The sequence below is a fragment of the Euprymna scolopes genome, chromosome 43, assembly GCF_053919585.1.
Source record: "Euprymna scolopes isolate OS-2025 chromosome 43, ASM5391958v1, whole genome shotgun sequence".
In the NCBI taxonomy this organism is placed as follows: domain Eukaryota; kingdom Metazoa; phylum Mollusca; class Cephalopoda; order Sepiida; family Sepiolidae; genus Euprymna; species Euprymna scolopes.
Window position 1 is genome coordinate 7,149,275 of NC_136524.1, and position 23,772 is coordinate 7,173,046.

Below are 23,772 nucleotides of genomic sequence, written 5' to 3' on the forward strand. Positions count from 1 at the left end.
TGTGGAAAGAAGCAGATAGAAAACAGAGCTGAAAATTTACTGAAAAATGCTTAAGATGCCAGGGCCCCACCTGATGAAAGATTGTTGAGAACTGTGACTGGACATTATCTGTTTCCGGTGTGGCCAGGTCGAGCAGATTAGTAAGAATTGCTTTTCGCTTCCAAGAAACAAGTAAATGGGTGCTATTGCACTAGTAGTCATCCCTTTAATTCTGAAAAAGTGCATGAGTCTGTTGCCATAGACAATGGTCACTGTCAACAAGAAGGGTGCTAAAGGTCTTTTTGATACTGGTTGTACAACTACACTCATCACTACAAATGTCAATGACTCTTGAAAGCCAGCAATATTAGAGTAATAAATGGCAGAGAAATGAAGTATTGTGGAGAGATCACTGCCAAGATCATGGTAAGGAAAATACTGCTATGACTCAGAGTGATTGTTCTCAATAGACTCATCACAGGAATAAATGTGATTCTGGATCTGGATGTTATACACTGGTTAGGAGTAGTTACAATTACTAAGGGCCAGATGGAGTTCAGCCAGCAGTACACAGCTAGGATAGCAGTAAATGTAACCAATGACAATGTTATCCAGCCAACAAAATTCAGATTATGGATTAGGACTTTCGAGCCTATTTTAATGATGACAAGCGGGCAGTAGAATGGCAATGGACTGCAGGGCCACCTGTGTTGGCAAACTGGGTTAACTGCTACAAAACCACATTAAGGGGAGAGATAAAGCCCCAGTTTGGGAATGGAGTTGAAAGGTGGGTTGATGAAGGAATTCTACTACCATAGTAAGGGAAGGTTCAAGGAATTCTGCTCATAGCAGTGGTTCAACTTATGAAGTAGAGGAAGTCAGGCCAATGTTGGACTTCCAGGAATTGAACAAGTATGTTGCATGCCATACCAAAGATGGAATTGATGTATGTGAAGAAGTCATGAGAGAGTGAAATAGAATGGAACGAGCAACCAAAATCGTGAAGTTAAATCGACCTAACTTTAAATTCACATGGACAAGAAATTGTGGCAGTACCAATTGGTCAACTATAAAGGTCAGATTTACTCTTAGACCAGATTGGGATTTGGACTAAATTCTGTATCAGAAATTATGACAAGTGCTTAAGACCGTGTTGACCAAAGATGATGCAGTGAAAAGAGCCACCTGCACTTATATTAATAATGCATTGGTGAACGATAGAGAGATGACTGTGGAAAGGGTGAGAGATCATGTCAACACATGTGCACTGACAGCTAAACCATCAGAGTTAGAAAATGGAATGAGTCTAGGATTGAAATTACAACAGAATAAGACAGGAAAGTTGATGTTTGAATGAGGAAATGAGATCCCTGAAGTAAAGGATGGCCTAATCCAGTAAGAACTTTTCTCGGTGTGTGGAAGATTGGTTGGTCATTATTCTCTGGTTGAGGACTGCATGCAGCTTTATTAAAAGGCAGATGGGTGCATACCAATAGGAGGATGCTATTAACCAAGAGGTGCTGGATATGATACAAGAGGTCATTGCGGAAGTGAAAAGGGTAGACCCTGTAAAGGAAGAATGGCACATAAAAAGGAGCTTGGAATGGGTAATATGGAGCGACACTAGCAACCTGGTATTAGGGGTTAGGTTAGAAATAGGAGAAATAACTACTGAAGATGCTGCTTGGCTACAAAAAAAAAAGAATGATAATGTCTACATCAAAGTTGTGGAGTTTGATGTCATAATGAAGGTCATCAATTTGACTTTGAAATTGAGGCCACAGACTGTGGATCTATAAACGGATTCTCAACAGTAGCATCATACATTAAATCAGAAGTGTCAGGAAATAAACGGATTAGAATGAAAGGGGCAGCTGAGATATTTATCAAGAATCGAGTTGGAAACCTGATCAGAGAATTTGGACTGAGAGTAACCTGCATATTAGTTTCATCATAAAAATACGAAGCAGATGGGCTGACTAGAGTGAAGAAGACCTGGCTATAGGAAAGATATGACCTTGGCATGCTGTGGGGTAGAAGATGTAAAGAACTTGCATCCTTTTGGAAAAGAGAGAATCTTGTATCTAGCAATGTAAGTGAATCTTGACATCAAAATGGACAATATGGAAGTGGTGTGTAGCAATGTAGGGAGTGCCAATCTGTTGACCCTGTACCATCCATGCACAACAAAAGGAGAACTGCATGTAACAATGAATTGGCAGTGATTAGCCATTATTATCACACATTACCAATATGTATTTAACTATGATTAACTGCAGACTTGGTAGAGTAACAATATGGCAAGGCATTAGAGCAGAAATAGCAGAAGAGATAACAAAAGTTGCTCAAGAGGTATTCATGGAAAGGAAGTCAAGAGGTTCTGGTGAATAACGGTATGCCCTTCCACTTAGAAGGCTTTAGAGTGCAGTTTGAAAAGTGGGGTGTTAGGCAATATTTTAGATCTGCATAGCACTCAAGCACCAATGGAATCATAAAGAGGCACTATCGAACTATAAAAGCTGTGCCAGCAAGATACCAAATTTTGTCCTAAAAAGCAGTTTTTTAGTATTGCATAGTACTGAAGACTGGCCAAGATGAAACATCAGTGCCACATCAATCTGTTTTTATGTATGAATAATAACATATGCTTGCCATAATGAAGATGTTGGAACAGGTGCAGGCAGAGATCACGGTGGGTGAGGAGGTATAGGTAAAATCGTCCAATTCTCATCTGGGGAAAAGGGAGAGTAATTGAAGTACTCATCAAAAACAAAGTAACAGTTGGAGGGCAACGTCACCATTTAGAAATAAGAAGAGTTTTCTTACCAGTAGATGAGGAAGTCCATGAAGCTTCCAAGAATCCATAAGATCGTTGCACAGTGAGTGAAGATGCTCGGTTTGGATAATGGATTATGAGTCCAATAATCTTGGAAATTGAGGACATGTAATTATAAATACCTTAAAAATTGGTACAAACCTGTTTTTGTGCATCCTGTAGGGTCCATTGTAGACAAAACAAATGAATAAAAGAAAAATACAGCTGTTGCTTCTCTTTATATGCTTGCAATCTTCTCACCTCATACGCAAATGAGATGCTTCCGGTTTAAATAAAAAGCCTGATTTTTTGGAGACTCACTTAATTTTAAATTTCAATGTTGGAGTAGCAGATTTTGACAGCAGTGCATTGAGTTTAGAGTTGAGTTTTACAGCATCAAGTTTTTGACAGTAGTGTATCAAATTTAACCCCGGAAATTGCTAGTTGGAAATACAGTATAGTTAACAAGCCATCAGGGCAAGTGTAGAATAGTTAACACTTCATTATTTAACCACAATATGTGTAAATGAAAATGTGTATGTGTGAAGCTATATATATATATATATATATATATATATATATATATAATTTTTTTTTTTTTTTTTTTTTTTTTTTTTTTTTTTACAAAGAAGTCACCACTAATCAAGGTCCAGAGCCCACTCAAGGATAAGGGTTAATGAGTGTATAGTAGTCAATGGGAAAATATTGTAGTAATCGTTAGTAGTGGAAATTTGGTAAATTGGATTACTTAAGAGACAGCTCATTAAGAACTTGTCTACATTGAACGAAGACAACTTGTAGTGAGGACAACACGGTAGGCGAATGATAACCTGTGAACAAGGCTTTATTCATAAAGAATTACGCATATATAGGCTGTAACAAAAAGGAAAGAAATGTTAAAAGCATGCAAAAGAATGAACGATGTTAATAATATGACACGACTAGATTGTAGTCATTTGGACTTGAAGATGATCATATTGTAGTCAGCTGGAAAGCAGGCAAACGAAAGAGAGTTCCACAGGTGTGCAGTTCTAAGAAAGAAGCTTTGTTCATGGAGTCTATGTTTAGGTTTAGACACAGATAAAGAGTGGGGAAAATTATTGATAGTTGTTTCAGGTATACAAGTGTTTTTCGTGACAGTCAGACAAGGGGCCACCATAGATTAGAGCTCAGACGAGCACTTGTCATGAAAATAACAAAGTAGAGACCGGCTTGCAACATCTCTTCTGTGGGAAAGCGGTTGCAGGTGCTGCCGTTGCGTACAGAAATCACTTTTTCCACTGCTTCCAACGTAATAGATGTATGGAAGCTAAAGCTGCTTTCAGGACTGCCAGCAACCATTGTAAGAAAGTAATAAAGAATGCAAGAGAGTTGTATGCTCAGTCCGTAAAGTTCAAAGTAGCTGAGCAGCAGCTTGGTTCCCACCAGTTTTGGCAAATAGCAAACAGAATCCTGAACAGAAGCATATGCTCTATCCCAACTATCATCACTGGACCTGAGGTAATCTCGTCAGCATCAGACAAAGCCAAACTCTTTGCTAAGAACTTTGCAGCTAATTCTACCCTTTGCGACCAAGGCCGACAACCCTCAATATTTCCTCCTGTATCAGAAAACACGCTATGTGATATACATATATCTGTACGTGATGTTGCCAAGCTAACCAAAAACCTTGATTCCAGTAAAGCAACTGGCCCTGACGGTATTCCAATTATAGTACTCAAAAAAACCTCAACCAGAACTAGCGCCCATACTTACAAAACTGTTTAAACGTTGTCTTAAGGAGAATAGCTTCCCATCACCCTAGAAAATCTCATCAGTATGCCCTGTATTTAAGAATTCAGGTGATCGCTCATCCCCCTCTCAGTACAGGCCAATAAGTCTCCTGTGCGTCATGAGTAAGTTGCTGGAATCTGTGTTAAATACATGAGTAATCAACCATCTCACACAAAAATAACCTTCTTAGTGATACTCAATATGGTTTCCGTTCTGCTAGATCTACAGCAAATGTGCTTACAGTTATATCTCATAGGATTAGCAAATCTCTCGACGAAGGCAACCTTTCTAGGGCAATTGCTCTTGACATATCTAAGGCCTTTGATAGGGTATAGCATAAAGATTTATTTCACAAGATCTCTAGCTATGGTATAGCTGGAAATGTCTTCTCAATTATTAAATCATTTCTTTCTGATAGGTTCATAAGAGTAGTAGTTGAGAGGCAAAAATTAGAAGCTCACAGTATTAATGCTGGTGTCCCTCAGTGATCCATCCTGAGCCCAACTCTTTTCCTGATCTACATTAATGATCTTCCAAATCACGTCCTTACATCATTTGTAGACATTTTTGCTGATGACTCTACCATGTATCGTAGCACATCTAAGACAGTAAACAACCAAATTCTCTCCGATTCTCTCTCCTCTGATCTTGAGCATGTGGTACAATGGGGAAAGGAGTGGCTGGTTACTCTTAATGCATCTAAAACCAAGCTTCTCTTTTTACATCATCAACATTCTGATCCACATCTGGCATCAACTAAAATGAATGGCTCTCGTCTTCAAGAGGCCTCAAGTTTTGACAGGCTTCTGGGCTTGACCATTACTCCTGATATTAAATGGAACACGTACATCAATTCTGTTGTCAAGGCCTCTGGAAAAATGGTGGGATCTTTCTATCGATCCAGTAGATATCTCACTGCTGATGAAATTCTCTATCTATATAAGAGCCAGATACGTCCAAGGATGGAATACTGTTGCCATATCTGGGCAGGAGCTGCTAGAAAAGACTTGTCCTGCCTTGATAGAGTTCAAAATAGACTTCGTGGCCTGGTGGGAAATGTCCTTTTCTCTTCGGTGCAATGTCTATCTCACAGAAAAGATGTTGTGAGTTTGTCTCTGCTTTATCGTTATTTTCATGGAAAGTGTTCAACTGAGCTTCAATGTATGGTCCCCCCTCGCCAAACTTTCACAAGAAACACTCGTCTAGCTGTAAACACTATTAATAATTCCCCCCACTCTTTATCTGTGCCTAAACCTAAACATAGATTCCATGATCAAAGCTTCTTTGTTAGAACTGCACGCCTGTGGAATTGTCTTCCGTTTTCCTGCTTTCTGGCCGACTACAATATGGTTGTCTTCAAGTCTAACGTAAACAAGTTCTTGATGAGCCGTTCCATATAAGTTAACAAATCTACCGAATTTTCATTACTATCAATTACTATATTGTCCAATTTCTACTGTACACTCTTTAACCCTTATCCTTGAGTGGCCTCTTGGCTTTGATAATGTGGTGCTGCCTGTGTAAAAACAAAAGAGAAAAGGGCATCCCTCACTAGGCTACCATTTTTTATTTTAATTATACATTCCCATTCTAAAATACACACACACATATCTATATATATATATATATATATATATATATATATATATATATAATATAAAAATATAACACGGAAATTACATAATTTCCGTGTTATATTTTTATGTTATTGCTCTGTTTACCACATTGAGCTCTCATACCCGGATTTCCTCTGGAATTATTCCATTATAACACATATATATATATATATATATATATATATATATAATGTGCACACACACACACACAAATATACATGTAATATGTATCCATAAAAAAGTATTTGTTCATTCTTTTGTTAAGTAAAATTAAAACAAAGCAAAACGAAAAAAACTTATCAAATTTAGAAAGAGAGTATTGTGCACAAAATACAATTAAAAAATCAATTTTAATTTCTGTACACATTAAAATAAGCATGTAAAAACAATATTTGTAAAAAAAATAAGTTTTCAAAAAAGTGATTTTTTAAAATTTTATTTACTTTTTTTTGATAAAAGTTTAAACATGTTACACATTAGTATGTTAAAAATGTTTATACAAACAAAATGGATGCTGAGGTTATATTGCTATAGGATTGGCAATAAAATTTTTATTTTAGTCGGTGAAAACGTAGAAAAATATTCTATGCTATAAATCTGAAAGTATCCTTTAGCAACAAATCTAACCTTGTACTGTTCAACTCCTGATGCTATAGCCTTTTTTTTTTTTTTTTTTTTTTTTTTTTTTTTAAAGACCCTTCGAGAAGAAATGACATGTTTATCCTTTGGGAGAGGCACTACTGGATAGGTATTTTCTGTTAAAGCATTTATTTCGTTTTTCATGGTTATTTTCCATTGCTAAGAATGTTCTGAATTAATTGCTTCATTAAAGCTTTTTGGCATATTATTCATAGAATAGCAATAGTCAATTTGATAATCTTTCAAATTGTCAACCACAAAAAATCGGGTCGTCTTCTACTTCTTTTGGAGTAACATTTGATTTTAACATCAGCATCATTGCTGTCAACATTATTGATACTCCTGTCCTTATCAACAGCGACTTCATTGTCATTGGGTTTATGAATTTGAGGAAATATTAATTCATCCTCTTCATATGATGAATTTTCTTTGAAATTAAACGTGTGTGAATTTTACACATCGGATTCTTTTTATTTTATTTTTCTCTGGAAAAAATATTAAAATATTAATATTGGCTGTTTTTATTGTACACAAGGAAAATACCTCAACCCGTTTTGATATTTGATTTACTTTTCTTATCTATAAATGCGAAGCAAGTTGAACCAAATACATGCATTCTGCTTAAATTTGGCTTTTCTACCACGAAAGCTTCATATGAGGTTGAATATATACACATATTTTTTTTCTTTGAGGTTCTGTTAAAGTAGCAATACACATGAAAAAATTGAAATAGCTTAAAATATTTCAATATTGGTATATATAGAATGAGCTTGATGAGCTAAGAAAGAATCTTTTTAAATTTTAAAAATCTGATTAAAATTAAGGAAGTTATGACTATTTTTGTGCCTCACATGTTTGGATATTTTCCCCTCTTTAAGACCATATGCGTTTCGTCACATTTTTTACACTACTTTTTCAGTAAAAATGTCAGATCTTTGTTAAAACACAAGACTAAGAAATGAAATTTACCATATAAGTGTATTTTGTACAAGGAATCAGAATATGCAACTAAAAATATCCAAAAGTCCATGGTTTCCAAATAATCTGCAGTAAATGCACATAAATATGCTGCAATTCCTTAAAAATGCCATGTATCTATAAACAGAAAAGAAGTTGAATTGTAATGTGCTTTATGTACAAAAAACTTAAATCTAAACATAGGACCATTTAAAAATGAATATATTGCAATATTTCTTTGGTATTATTGTAGATTAACACCTGTTTAACCCCACCCAACCCCTTCTGACCACCCCTCCAAAATTTGATTCTACCTTTTTAGATAATTATGTATGAAATGCCATGAAAAACTTTAATGAAAGGTAAACAAATTATTTTAGAATTTAATGTAAAATAATTCCCCATTACAGGTCATTCTAGCATTTTAGGGCAGTTAACTATTTTTTTTTATGGAGATAAATCCTGTATGCTTTTTGTTTTATTTTATTTTTTTTTAAGGCGATTATGTGTGGTTTTAAGAGGGTTTCTATGCAATGAAAATATGGGGAGGGTTGCCATTCGGACTTTGAATTAATTGTAGGGCTAAGGAAAATTATGTGTGAACATACTGAAGACTTGACAGAAACAAAAACAATATTAGAGGGGTGGGGGGGTGGGTTAGTTTCACAAAAATTTAATTTCAAATAAATATCTTACAGAAAGTTATATATATATATGTGTGTGTGTGTGTATTCGACAGGTAAATAAGTCAGCAAATGTTATATTTAGTTTTAATTTAATAAGAAACTGCATTACGAAATTTCAAAGAAAATTCCATAAATTTGTTGATTTCTATTTTTGAGGTTGAAGGTGTTTATTTCATAGGCCGTTTATACTACACTGGAGCAGGTGGTAAAAATACATTTCGCTTAATAAGTAGAAAAAAAAATAGCGGGGCTTGTATTACTGTACACACAGATTCGAAAAAGTTATCAAAAAGCAAATACATAACAAATGTTATCAAAGGCAAGATAAGTTACTTTTCTTCCTAACTTCTTAGTGTTTTTATTTAATGTAACATGTTTATTCAGCTCGAAAAACATACAGTGCTTACCGATGTATTGGAAAGTTAAAAATGGCGGCCGACTATCTCTTTCACACCGTAAGTTTGGGAAAATGAGTTAAAAATAAAAAACTAGTCAAAATACTGTTAAAAACCCGCAGAATATATATCCGCCTATGTCATGGTAACATATATTGAGCGAGTTTCTAACAGTATTTTGTCTGTTTTTTTTTATTTATAACTCATTTTCCCAAACTTATCGCCTCAAAGAGAGTCGGCCGCCATTTTAAATTTTCGAATACATCAATAGACACTGTTTTTCGAGCTGAATAAACATGTTACATTAAATATAAACACTAAAAACATATCCAGTTAGGTAGAAAAGTAACTTATCTTGCCTTTGATAACATTTATTTGTTACATGTTTGTTTTTTGACAACTTTTTCAAATCTATGTGTATAGTAATACAAACAAGATTTTCATACATCTTTTGATTTTGAAAAAACATTTGTGACTGTTCGCAGTAAAACATTGTTGTAATTCGCTGTTCAAAACTAATGCAATGAATAAAAATGCATGCAAGCTATATATCTACAAAAGTTTATTTTGTTTTTTTAACCATGTTTTTAAATTTGACCAGAAATGTGAGAAATTATAATGGATTTATAATGCCGAATTGAGTGGGATTGTTGTTATACATTCTGAAAACCGAATAGTTGTAAACCAATGTTATTCTGATAACAAAATAGCTCTAATTAAACATATCAGAACATTTATATTCATATTTTCATGTTTTTCTTAATTCGTTTGTGAATAAAAATTAAAGAACGTGTGTTTTTTATACTGTGCTATGACTAATACTACAACTGCTGCTCCTAATACTAAATTAATTTGATCAAACTCGCGAAATAGAAACATTTTTTTTCGGGTAGGTACTTTTAAATTATTATCAATTACCGTGGTCCTACTCAATATAGAATAATACTTTTAATTGATAAAGATAGTAAAAAGAACGATTTACTTACTAGTGGGTGTCCGATGAAATTATTTTCAAGATGTTCAATATTCTTCATATTAAAGTCTTATTTTTAACACGACAAAAAAAGAAATGGTCAAAAATATTTCGGACACTTGACAGTATTAAGATTAACACCTCTTCTGATTGTTTCCTAAATTTCATGACGAAATTCTTCATACAATCATGATACGGGCCTTTAGAAAACAGGGAGGGTCATTACAAAACCTTACCGAAAACGCCATTTTTATGACGTTCACATTTTTATCATTTAATTGCTTAAAACTCTTCAAATATATAATATACATTCATATTTATTAATTCATTTGAAAGTATATTCATTTCCGAACAAAACAGTAGTAATTTGAAGACTTGAAGTGCTTTGGTTTGAAAAATATGGCTATTTTAGTAGAACTACCTTGAAATCTGTGATTATTCAAAGCGTTTTTTTTCGTCCGTGTGTATTACTAGTTAAAGGACCAGTTGCGTATATATGCAGCAGTCATAAGTGCATATGTCCAGAGGTTTTTGATTCAATGCGTAGACATCTTCCCATTTAAAAAGTGTCTGCCATGATCTTTCTGCAGTTCCGTTTTGGTGAGATGAATTAGGGGTCAATTTTTCATGTTTGATTCGATGGTTAATTAATAAAAGTTCAAAGTTTTTATTAGTGAATTCTGTACTATTGTCAAAGCGAATATACTTTACTGCACCATAGGGGACCATGTCAGCTAAGTATTTTTTTAGTTGCTAGCAAGTTATCGGATTTGTTCTTTAAAAACTAGACCATTATTCAATCGGAATAATCATCTACAAAATTTAATGCATACCTGAAGTTTTCTCTGCCCATCGGTTCCATGGGACCATTCAAGTTACAATGGATTCTTTTGGCATCTTGTTTTGGTACTTTGCTATTTTACCTTTTACCTTGTGTACAAACGTCACAATTTAAGTTTTTTGAAGTTTTTATTTTCATTCTGTCAACCGCATTCGGCAACTTTTTGATATCTGGAATATTGCAGTGCCCAAGAATTTTACGCCATGTTTGTAAATCATGGCAGGTGTTTGTTGATGAGCCTATACTGTTTAAATATAGTCTTCCCTTTTCTTTAATGTCGAATACAGTTCCATTTGGGTACATCAATTTTGATTAATTGGAGCTAAAGTCTATATTTACACCTTGTACAGAAAATATTTTTTTTGCTTAAATTTTGGGATTAAAAGAGCGTTTTCCAGAATACAGAAACAAAGTTTACCTTTATTGTTCCTTAACCAGATTTTAGTATCGCTTCTCTTCAAAACGATATCTTTTACTCGACTCTGAGGGTTAAAGTTGGGATCAAACTTGATAAAATCCGATTCCTATGTAATTACATGTTCTGTTGCACCACAGTTGACAAGAAAGTTGTTACTGTTCGTTGAAGCGCCTCAAATGCAGATGAAAATAAAAATGTGTGTTTGCTTACAGAACTTTCCAAGTTTTTAATAGAGTTCTCCTTGAAATTTTTGTATCTACATTGGAAACTCTTGTAATTGGGTTGCTCACAATTTTTTTTTTTTTTTTTTACATATGCATCACCACTTATCAAGGCCGATGGGCCACTCAAGGATAAGGGTTAAAGAGTATACAGTAGTCAAAAGGACAATATAGTAATTGATAGTAATGGAAGTTCGGTAAATTTGTTAACTTAAGTGGAACGGCTCATCAGAAACTTGTTCACGTTGGACTTGAAGACAACCATATTATAGACGGCTGGAAAGTAGGAAAACGGAAGACAATTCCACAGGCGTGCAGTTCTAAGAAAGAAGCTTTGATCATGGAATCTATGTTTAGGTTTAGGCACAGATAAATAGTGGGGGGAATTATTGATAGTGTTTTCAGCTAGACGAATGTTTCTTGTGAAAGTTTGGCAAGGAGGGACCATAGATTGAAGCTCAGTCGAACACTTTCCATGAAAATAACGATACATCAGAGACAAACTCGCAACATCTCTTCTGTGAGATAGAGGTTGCAGCGAAGAGAAAAGGACATCTCCTATGAGGCTACGAAGTCTATTTTGAACTCTATCAAGGCAGGACAAGTCTTTTCTAGCAGCTCCTTCCCAGATGTGGCAACAGTATTCCATCCTTGGACGTACCTGGCTCTGATATAGATAGAGAATTGCATCAGTAATGAGATATCTACTGGATCGATAGAAAGATCCCACCATTTTTCCAGCGGCCTTGGCAACAGAATTGATGTACGTATTCCATTTAAGATCAGGAGTAAAGGTCAAGCCCAGAAGCTTGTTAAAACTTGAGGCCTCCCCAAGACGAGAGCCATTCATTTTAATTGATGCCAGATGTGGATCAGAACGTTGATGATGTAAAGATAGAAGCTTGGTTTTAGATGCATTAAAAGTAACCAGCCACTCCTTTCCCCATTGTACAACATCAAGATCAGAGGAGAGAGAATCAGGGAGAATTTGGTTGTTTACTGTCTTATATGTGCTATCATAGATGGTAGTGTTGTCAACAAAAATGTCTACAAATGATGTAAGGATGTGATTTGGAAGATCATTAATGTAGATCAGGAAAAGAGTTGGGCTCAGGATGGACCCCTGAGGGACTCCAGCATTAATACTGTGAGCTTCTGATTTTTGCCCATCAACTACTACTCTTATGAACCTATCAGAGAGAAATGATTTAATAATTGAGAAGACATTTCCAGCTATACCATAGCTAGAGATCTTGTGAAGTAAATCTTTATGCTATACCCTATCAAAGGCCTTTGATATGTCAAGAGCAATTGCCCTAGAAAGGTTGCCTCTATCAAGAGATTTGCTAATCCTATGAGATATAACTGTAAGCACATTTGCTGTAGATCTAGCAGAACGGAAACCATATTGTGTGTTACTAAGAAGGTTATTTTTGCTGAGATGGTTGATTACTTCTGTATTTAACACAGATTCCAGCAACTTACTCATGACATACAGGAGACTTATTGGCCTGTACTGAGAGGGGGATGAGCGATCACCTGAATTCTTAAATACAGGGCATACTGATGAGATTTTCCAGGGTGATGGGAAGCAATTCTCCTTAAGACAACGTTTAAACAGTTTTGTAAGTATGGGCGCTAGTTCTGGTTGAAGTTTTTTTAGTACTATAATTGGAATACCGTCAGGGCCGGTTGCTTTACTGGAATCAAGGTTTTTGATTAGCTTGGCAACATCACATACAGATATTTGTATATCACATAGCGTGTTTTCTGATACAATTATAGCAAATAATGTTTGTCCTTTTCTTAGGAGAAAAATTGTTTTTGGTAAAGTTGTGGTTTTTATTCGAGGTAAAAGTATAATTTAATTTTGGTGTTTTTAAGTGGACGTTTTCAAATTTCATATTTATAGATTCGTTTTTTTTCTGTGATCATTTTCTCAGTTTTCTCGTAACTTCTAAGTGCTGCTTTGAATTGACTAAAAGTCATAGGTTTTTCTTTCTGAGTTATCGCCATGGTAAACGACTTAAAATCACTCGGCAACCCTTTAAGGACCATGTAGATTAATAGACTGCCACTAATAACTTTGCCAGACATTTTTAATGAATTTGCAGTTGTTTGGACCCTTATTATATAATATTATCTGTAATGATCTCGGCTTCTGTACATTTTAGAGATGTCAGTTCAGTATGTAAAGAAATAAGTTTGGGTATTCCTTTCAATAAATAATGCCTTTTTAATATGTTCAATGCTTTACAGCCATCGTCCAAGGCTTCTCGCATTACCAGAGAGAGATAGACTTCTCTCATCTAAGCACTGTATTAATTGCACAAAGGCAGTTGCATTTTTTTCAATAAACTCGGGTTGTTTCTGTTTTCAGGTTGTGCTTTAATTATCTTGTGTAACTTTTGGATTTATAAATATCCTAAAATTTAACTTGCCACAATTCGAATTTTGATTCTGATCCATCGAAGTAAAGTCTTCCACCGGGTCCATAACCTTTTGAATTGGAAGCCATGTTTCATTTCAGATGGGTATTTATTCTATACACGTCCTGGAGATGAGTGTGCAGCTGTTCTTTACAGGTTCTGAACTTTATGATTTTGCAATCAAGAGCAAAAGATCCTTCTTGTGTTGACACAAAAATTTATGTGCTGGAATGATGAAAAGATTCAACTTTTCTGGTGCAATTCTGGTTTCTGATTGATTGATAAGAGAATGTAAATTAATTTGATTCATCAGTTCATATCGGCAGCGTTTATAAATAAAATCTCCCCCATTATAAATCACCATCCTTGGATGTACTTGGCTCTTATACAGGTAGAGAATTGCATCAGCAGTGATATATCTACTGGAACGGTAGAACAATCTCACCATTTTTCCAGCAAAATGGATTTAATGTATGTGTGCCATCTCAGATCAGGAGTAAAGGTCAGACCCAGAAGCTTGTCAAAACCTGGAACCTCCCCAAGACGAGAGCCATTCATTTCAATTGATGTCAGACGGAGATCAAAGTGTTGATGATGTAAAGATAGAAGCTTGGTTTTAGATGCATTGAAATTAACCAGCCACCTTTTTCTTCATTGTATCACGTGATCAGAACAGATCAAGATCAGAGGAGAGAGAATCAGAGAGAACTCTGTCGTTTACAACCTTTGAAATGTTGCCATAGATGGTAGTGTTGTCAGCATAAATGTCTACGAATGATCTTAGGATGTGATTTAAGAGATCATTAATGTAGATCAGGAAGAGAGTGGAGCCCAAGATGGACTGCTGAAGGACTCCAGCATTAATACTGTGAGCTTCTGATTTCTGCCCATCAACCACTACTCTTATGAACCTATCAAAGAGTAATGGTTTAATAATTGAATAGCCATTTCCAGCTATACAGTAGCTGAAGAATTTGTGGTGTAGACCTTTATGCCATACCCTACCAAAGGCCTTTGATATGTCAAAAGCAATTGCCCTAGAAAGGAAGCTTCCATTGAGAGATTCGCTAATCCTATGAGATATAATGGTTAGCACATCTGCTGTAGATCTAGCAGAATGGAAACCATATTGCATGTCACTGAGGAGGTTATTTTTGCTGAGGTGGTTGACTACTTCTCTATTTAACACAGATTCCAGCAACTTATTGATGATGCACAAGAGACTAATTGGTTTGTAGTGCGGGAGATGAGTGATTACCTGAATTTTTAAATACGGGATACTGATGGGGTTTTCCAGGGTGTTGTGCAGCAATTCTCTTTAAGACAATGCTTAAACAACTTTGTAAGTAGGGGAGCTAGTTCTGATTGAAGTTTTTTCAGCACTATAATAGGAATGCTGTCAGAGCCAGTTGCTTTCCTGGAATCAAGGTTTTTGATTAGCTTTGCACATCATGCATAAATATTTTTATGTCGCATAGCGTGTTTTCAGATATACAGGGAAATACGGGGATGGGATAGTGGCCCTAATCGCATTGGGTAGAATTAGCTGCAAAGTTTTTGGTGGAGAGTTTGGCTTTGTCCAATGCTGATGAGATTACATCAGGTCTAATGATGATGGTTGAGATAGAGCACACACTTCTATTTAAGACTCTGTTATTTGCCAAAACTGGTGGGAACCAAGCCACTGCTCAGCTACTCTGGACTTGACGAACTGAGCATACAACTCTCTCGTATTCTGTATTACTCTTTTACAGTTGTTGATGGCAGTCTCCTGAAAGCAGCTTTAGTCTCAGTACATCTATTACGTTGGAAGCAATGGAAAGAGTGATTTCTGTGTGCAATGGCAGCAGCACATTCTGGAGAGAACCATGGCTGGCTGTTAGGTTTTTGTTGGAATTGTTTTGAGGGTATGAAGTAGTCTATACCTACAATTAACCATTCTGTCAAGTCTGATGCCATAGAAGACACATTCTTTTTAAACATGGAATGCAGAGGTAGATCAGATATAAATGTACAGAAGCTATCCCAATCAGCCAAAGAGTATCGATATACTGTACGATGGAGAGGTATGTTGGAAGGCTTATTACATTTTGTTTTTGTCTTAACTGAGGAAACCAAGTGGTTGAAAGATCTCATTGGAGACAAAACGGAGGATTACCATAGCTCGGGGTAAGTTATGAGAAAAAGGTCTAAGAGACTTGCATATTGACCGTCAGTGTCGGGATCACGAGTGGGTTCATGAACAATCGGAGTTAGGTTGTAAGCAATGAAAAAATTGACAAAACCTCCCCTCATCATCTATCTTGTTTGAGTGGGCTAACCATTCCCATTGTAAACATTGAAGTCTCCACAGACGTGAATATTAGCCGAAGGATGAGCAAACAAGATGTGGTAAATTTTCTCAGATATGCTTTTAAAGATAGTAACTCTGCTGTTGTGGGGCCGATAGAGAACAAATATAAATGCAGTGTTCTGAGCAAGTGCGACCCAAAAGTACATATAGGACATATTAGTCTTCACTGGAGATGTCTCTACCACATGGAAAGCCGTCTAATGTGAGCACATATTTCATGCCAATCTTGGGGGTCAAATTTGGATGTTAAATTAGAATATCCTTTAATTATGAACTCATCTAGGGAAATAATTGGTCCAATCTGAATAAAAATGTACATATACATATTGTGTATGAAATTTCACTTCAGTAAGTTTCAAGAGATCAAGGGTCTCCCTCCTGGAGCTAACACTTGATTCTGTTATGATTTAAATTTATATCCGAGGGCTCTTTTAAGAATAGATACTGTTCCCTTTATGGCTGCTATTTGTATTTCATTGCAGCTTGGTCTTCCAGGGATTGCTGCGCGGAAAGTTAATTCTGGGCAGTATACGTAGATGTGTGTAGAACAAGAGACTGTTTGTTTGGTCACATTGAAATAATTGCTTAGATTGGTTGGGTTAGTAGATATAGAACATTTAATGTAACCGGGCCACTAAACTGGGTAAGTTCAAAGAAAACATAGGAGGAAGTTATAAGGATAGATTCTAGAGAAAGAGGGATAAAAACGTGACTAGAGGTAGATTATTTTGGAAGTTATTTCTTATAGTCATCTTGTGCATTCCGACATGTAAAACAAACGTTAAACCAAAGATTTGTTTTTAGATTATCATCACATTTCGTTCAACATTCATTTTATATGCTTGTATGCACTGGATGCCTTTAAGTTTCCATGTTTTCCATGGCCTTCCCCTCTGAACTAAACCTGCTACCTCAACTGTTCTACATCTACTGACCGAAGAACTCTCATCCATTCTTTCAACGTGGTTGCATCATTGACTTCTGCACACATTTCCCTATAATCTCCAGATTTAATCTTCCTCTGAGGTCATCAGATCTAAGCCTGTCTTTAAGACTCATATTATGCAATGTATCATTCTCATGTCATTTCTCTTCATACAACATATATCCTCAACCCTCATTGGTCTGTTTACTTTTCCTTTGTTCGGTAGTGGTAAAGCTCTGCTGGCTATTAAGCAAACGTTCCTTGATCTTACTCTGGACATTTCTAATTTTTGCAATTACACTAACACCTGCTTTGATGGTATCACCAAGGTAACTAAACTTCTTGATAACCTCCATAGCTTCATCATCAAAATATATGTTCTTCACACATGAGTTCTCACACATTTCCAGTGTTTTACACTTTGTGGAAACAAATTGGTTATCCTCTCTCAATCATACATGTCAATAATTTTATAAAATCCAATCCAATTTCATATTCGTTAGATTTTTATTTGTAAAAATCTGTTTAACTACAGACAAACTTATGGCTATGATGTTGTTAATCAAAAACTTTAACAGTCATTAATGGAAGGTTTCATTAATACATTTAGCTTAAGGTTAGTGAGGCAGACAGACTGAAAAAAGGACTGAACTTAGCGCTTGATCAAAGACAGAAGTTCAAAAAAACTAAGAATTCTTTTCCGAATTTAACTTCCTCTTAGGGACAAAACTCGCAATAAACTTAAAGCCCTAAACAAAAACTTAGTACCAGTCAGATTCCTCACTGTTTTTCTCCCTAATTAGAACATAACTTTTATGTTTTTTATATTATTATCATCATCATTGTTATTGCTTTTCACAAGTTTATCTTGTTTATGGGTTTCCAAAAGAACCAACCTTTTATCAAAGTTCGATAGATTTTTAAACAATGTGAGTGTGGATCAACTCATGTGATCTTTATGATCTTGGGCTACGTTTAGTGCCAAGTCACCAAGAATACCACACTGAGTGACTTCCACGGGCCATGAAAATATCACATCTGAAATATGGAAAGAATATTTTAATGTAAGAATGCTGTACACAATTCAATTAAAGTAAGCATACATTGAATAATCTTTGGATTAAATTTCTTTTTTTTTTTTTACTTGTGATAGCACCACAAATGTATTATGTTTATGGGTGAGAATAATTCGAACAATATAAATATATTCAATTATATCCTGTCTCCACAGCATATCATTTCATATTTTATCTTCATATTATATTTATATAAACAATTTTGAGCTAATTCCACATCATATCTACCAAAAATTACTTGAATTAGACATCCAGTTAAATTTTCCAAATACATGACATAACAGAAAAATGCATGCTCAATATTATATCAATCAATCAATTTTATTGGCAACAAGTTGACCTATGTTCGGATATTGTCTGGAAATTAGATTAATTTAAGAAATTCCATGTCTCAACCTTGAACTGTTGAATATCATTATCATTACTACTACTACTACTACTACTACTACTACTGCTACAACAAATAATAATAATAATAATATGGGGTGCCTTTAATAAGTTTCCAGACCTTTTTTGTACAAGCATTTAAAATTGTTGTAGACTCCTAAAAATACAGTATGTTATTGCTATACATCTTATGAGATGACTGACCAAATTTTATGATTACAGGTTCAAATGAACAGCTACAGCAGGAATTGGAATACACCCTACTAAAGCCTGATTGTCATCACAGCTGGTGAATTTCAAAACTGCAATCTGGAGATGAGGACACTTTAGAAGAACAATATGCAATAAAATTCTGTTTTAAACTTGGAAAAAAAATGCCACAGAAATGTATGGAATGCTTCAGACTGCTTTTGGACCATCTTGCGTAAATCAAGCATCAGTTTTTTAGTGACATAAGATATTCAAAGAAGGCAGGGAGTCTGAGGGATGAGAGGTGTGGGAGGAGTAAGGAAGTCAGAACATCAGAGTTGATTGGCCAAATAAAGAATTTCATAGATAAGAACCATCATATGTCTATAGAGACAACAAATGCACAGTTTGATATCTGTGTGTGAACTGTACGTACAATTATTCGCAAGGAACTGGAGATGCGAAAGATTTGCGCAAAGTTTGTTCCAAGGGTGCTCAGAGAAGATCAGAAAGAAAGATGTTATGACCAAGATGGGCATCCAGACAGTTCCTCACCCTCCCTATAGTCTGGACCTTGCTCCTTGTGACTTTTGGTTATTACCTAAGCTTAAGGAAAACCTTAGGGGCTTTCATTATGAGAAAATTGAGGAGATGAAAGAGACTGTGATGAAGGTAATTGACACGCTCACACAAGAGGGCTTCCATGGGGCTTTCCAGAAGTTGTTGGAATGGTACAACAAATGCATTGCAGCCGGAAGCAATTTATTCGAAGGAGCTTAGAGTTTCATGTGTGTACTAACAATAAGAGTACCCATATGAAAAAATCTGGAATTTGATTTAAGGAACCTTGTAGTAGTGGTGGTGGTGGTGGTGGTAGTAGTAGTAGTAGTAGTAGTAGTAGTAGTAATATTATTATTATTATTATTATTATTATTAATAATAATGATAATATTGACTGGGCAAAATAATATCTTATTAATTTATTGTCTTTATTTTTATAGATTGGACACAGACTTATGGTCAATAGTAATATTAAGGAAGTGTTCGTTTTGTTTTGTAATAAACTAATAAAACCCTAATCTATTAAACTAAAATATACTATAAAAAAAAAAAAAAACGATAATAGTATACTCATTCTAGAATGAGAAATTGTTTTTGATATGGTGGAAAATTGGCATGGTAGACTAATGACTGGAAAGATCTGCCAAAAATATGAAAAACATGATAAGGTGGATTAGTTTGTCTTGTCACCGCTTGCAAATTTAAACAAATTTTAAAATATTGGCAACTATGTTAAAGGTAAAATTACAGTAATAACAATGATGTCAATACTCTGTAATTAGTCATTAATATGGGCCATTACCCTGTAATTAACCATTAATATGGCCCCTGTTATTAATACTACTACTACTACTAGTAGTAGTAGTACTAATGATACAAGTTATACGAAGAGGAAATGTCCAGTGCTAAAATAAGTAGTATAAGTACTGCCACTACTAATAATAACGATCATATTGATGTTGAAAACAAATTGTGTGATACAAAGTTCCGACTTGAAATCAGTAAGCAGAAGAATCATTTATTAATGTCAGATAAGATTGTAAAGTATTAATTAGTAATACACATGAAAAAATTGGCTTAAAATATTTCAATATTGGTATATATAGAAAGAGCTTGATAAGCTAAGAAAGAATCTTTTTAAATCTTTAAAATCCAATTAAACTCAAGGAAATTATGACTATTTTTATGCCCTGCGTGTTTGGATATTTTCCCCTCTTTAAGACCATATGCATTTTGTCACATTTTTTACACTACTTTTTCAGTAAAGATGCTATATCTTTGTTAAAACAAAAGACTAAGCAATGAAATTTACCATATAAGTATATTTTTGTGCAAGGAATCTGGTTATGCTACTGAAAATCTGTAGAAATGAATGGTTTCCAAATAATCTGACATAAATATGCTGCGATTGCTTAAAAATGCCATGTATCCATTAAAAGAAAAGAAGTTGAGAACTCAACGTTGAATTGTAATGCATTTTATGTGCCAAAAACTGAAATCGAAATTTAGGACTGGTTAAAAATTAATATATTGCAATATTTCTTTGGTATTATTGTAGATTAATACCTTCTGTTACCCTTCCCTATCTGACCACCTCTCCAAAATATGTGATTCTACCTTTATAGACAATTACATGTGAACAACTTGAAAAACTTTAATAAAAGATAAACAAAAATTATTTTAGAATTTAATGTAAAATGATTTCCCATTTTGAATCATTCGAGCGTTTTAGGGCAGTTACCCCTCCCCCTTTTTCCTATGATAGATAAATCCTGGGCCTTTTTTCTAAAAGGTGATTATGTGTAGTTTTAAGAGGGTCTTTGTGCAATTATGAGAACGTGGGGAGGTTGCCACTCTGACTTTGGGTTAATGATGGGGCTGAGGAAAATTATGTGTGAATATCCTGAAGACTTGATAGAAAAAAACCCAACAATTTTAGACAATTATAGAATTTAGAGTGGGACTGGTGTCAGATAAATGTAAAATAATTCACCATTTCAAGACCATCCTAGCATTTTAGGACAGTTGACCAATTTATTTTTTTTATGGAAGATTAATCATGTGCACTTTTCTTTAAGTGTTTTTTACGCTTATATGAGCTTACGGGGGAAGTTTGTTTAGTGAGGAGCTCTGTACTTAGCATTATCGTTAAGGTTAGGTGGCTTACCACTTGTACCTAGGGTTAGACATAGGATTAAGTGAGTTTTTTTTGTTTTTTTTTCATGTATTTTTCATGTATTTCATGTCTTTTTCTACAATTTTTATTTTTTAACTGAGCACCTCCTACAAATATTTAATTTTTTTTTTTTTTTTAATAATCGGGTAGATTAGTTTCCATTCGATAATAATGCACTGAAAATATTTTTTAAGGGACAAAAATTAGAAGTGTGTACCGCTTGTACACGTGAACCAAAACAATCGTATTTCACATCTTCGCTTGTTCAAATATTTTAAAAATTTGACTACTACCCAATGTTTTAAAATATTTATATGGTTGATAACAAAATAGCTCTAACTAAACATGTAAGACATTTTTTTATAACCAAATTTTCAATTTAAAAAAAAATCAATCTAGAATAAATATGAACAACAAAAACAAAACGTCTGTTTGCACCATGCTATCGCTGCTGCTGAACGATTTTTTCGGATATCATGTTTTTAAATTGCTACGTATCACTAAAGAAAACACTGTCCAATTATCTTTTTAATGAATAAACATAGTATAAAGATTGCTTTATTTAATAGTAAGTGTCTGAAGAAAATTTTTTTCAAAATTTTCCATACTCATCATTTTGAAATCTTTTTTTTTTTAACAACAAAAAACAAGTGGTCAAATGAATTTCAGACACTCAAAACTATTAAAAATGACATCTCTTCTGGCTAATTTCCAAATTTCATAAGAAAAATTCTTAACAGAAACACGATGTGCACGTTTACAAATCAAGGGGCGGTCATTACAAAATCTTACCGAAAATGTTGTTTTATGATGTTCACATTTTTATCACTTTATTTGCTTAAAACTCTTAAAATACATTATAATGTACATTATTATTTACTAATTCATTTGAAAGTATATTCATTTCCGAACAAAACGGTTGTATTTTGAAGACAAAGTGATTTGGTTTTTAAAAAAATGACTATTTTAGCGGAAACCCCTTGAAATCTGTGATTATCCAAAGCGTTTTATCGACCATGTGTATTGTTATATTAATGATTTAGTTAGAAAAATGAATGTTGCAAATGTAATAATATGTTCTTAAAAAGAGCGGGACCTCTGTAACTATCAGTATGGTGGTAGGAATTACAATAAAGGAAATGGTATGAATGGGAAGATTACCTTCATCTAACAACATGGAATTTTGTTTTATGAGAATGTAACAAAGAATAAGGGAACGTTTTTGATGTGATTGGTTTATTGATGCAGAACATTATTACATATACAGGGTGTTTTTTTAAAGGAGGTGAACTTCAAATTGACAGCTCCGTTTTCTTTAATTGCAGATTTGGCAATTATTGGTTATTTTGAGTTCACCTTGGTTTGGCAATTCATCATTAAGAGACTAACATTCGATCAGCGTTTTCGAATGATATGATCAAATTACTGAGAGAAACATTTGATGAACGAATAATTTCATGAAATGAACCTGTCAACTGGCTATCTCGTTTATACAATTTAACCCCATTGGATTATATTTTAGGGGATATGTAAAGTCCCATGTTTATGCTGATAAACTAAACACAATAGACCACTTGAAAAACAAAATTTGATGCGTTATTGCTGAAATACAGCCTAATTTAATGTGTACACTGTGTCCCTAAATGGCAGAAAGCTTTCTATACTAATAGTTTCTTCCCTTGAACAGCTAGGCTTTGGAATTCCCTTCCTGGGTGTACTGATATGCAGAAGTTTAAATGTAACATAGACAAATATCTTGTTAATCTTTCCTAGACATGGCCCCAAATAGTAGCCCCTTGCGTTCAAGTGGTGATATGCTTTGTAAGGGGTGAACATGAGTAAAAAAAAAAAAAAAAAAAAAAAAATTCAATCTCTAGATTACGCCATATACTTGCTAGCCATATGGTCTTTTTGCTTGAACTTGTATTTAAATTATAAATGTTAGAAATTGATTTTGGGAATAAACCACATATTTGTATAATAAAAATATTTTTCTGTGATTTTATTTTAGTTTAAAGTTTGCCGCCTCTAAAAAGAACATCCTACAGATGTAATGTTTTACAAAATTGATCTTAAGTGCAATATATCACTATCTGTAGTAAATATGTATAAAGAAATGTAAATGTGGAATTATACTCATTAATAGAATATGCAATATTTAATCGTATTTATTGAATGAAGTATGGGAAGATGCTACGTTTTTTTTTTTTTTTTTTTTTTTTTTTGCAAGTGGATTTTGTAAACATTTAGCGAATATAAATCAGTATTCTGAAAAGTTTCTGAAGAGACAATCAAATTGTCGGGAAAATAAGAATCAAAGTCAAAGGGAGCAGCAAAGTTATAATTAATGAGTAATGCAGTGA

General features: G+C 34.3%; 1 protein-coding gene across 2 annotated transcripts in view; it reads left to right on the forward strand.

The window, feature by feature from the left end:
* The window catches only part of LOC145268445 (neuralized-like protein 4), a 164,551-nt gene that overhangs the window by 2,494 nt on the left and 138,285 nt on the right, over nucleotides 1-23,772 (forward strand). The gene's annotated exons all lie outside the window — the stretch shown is intronic.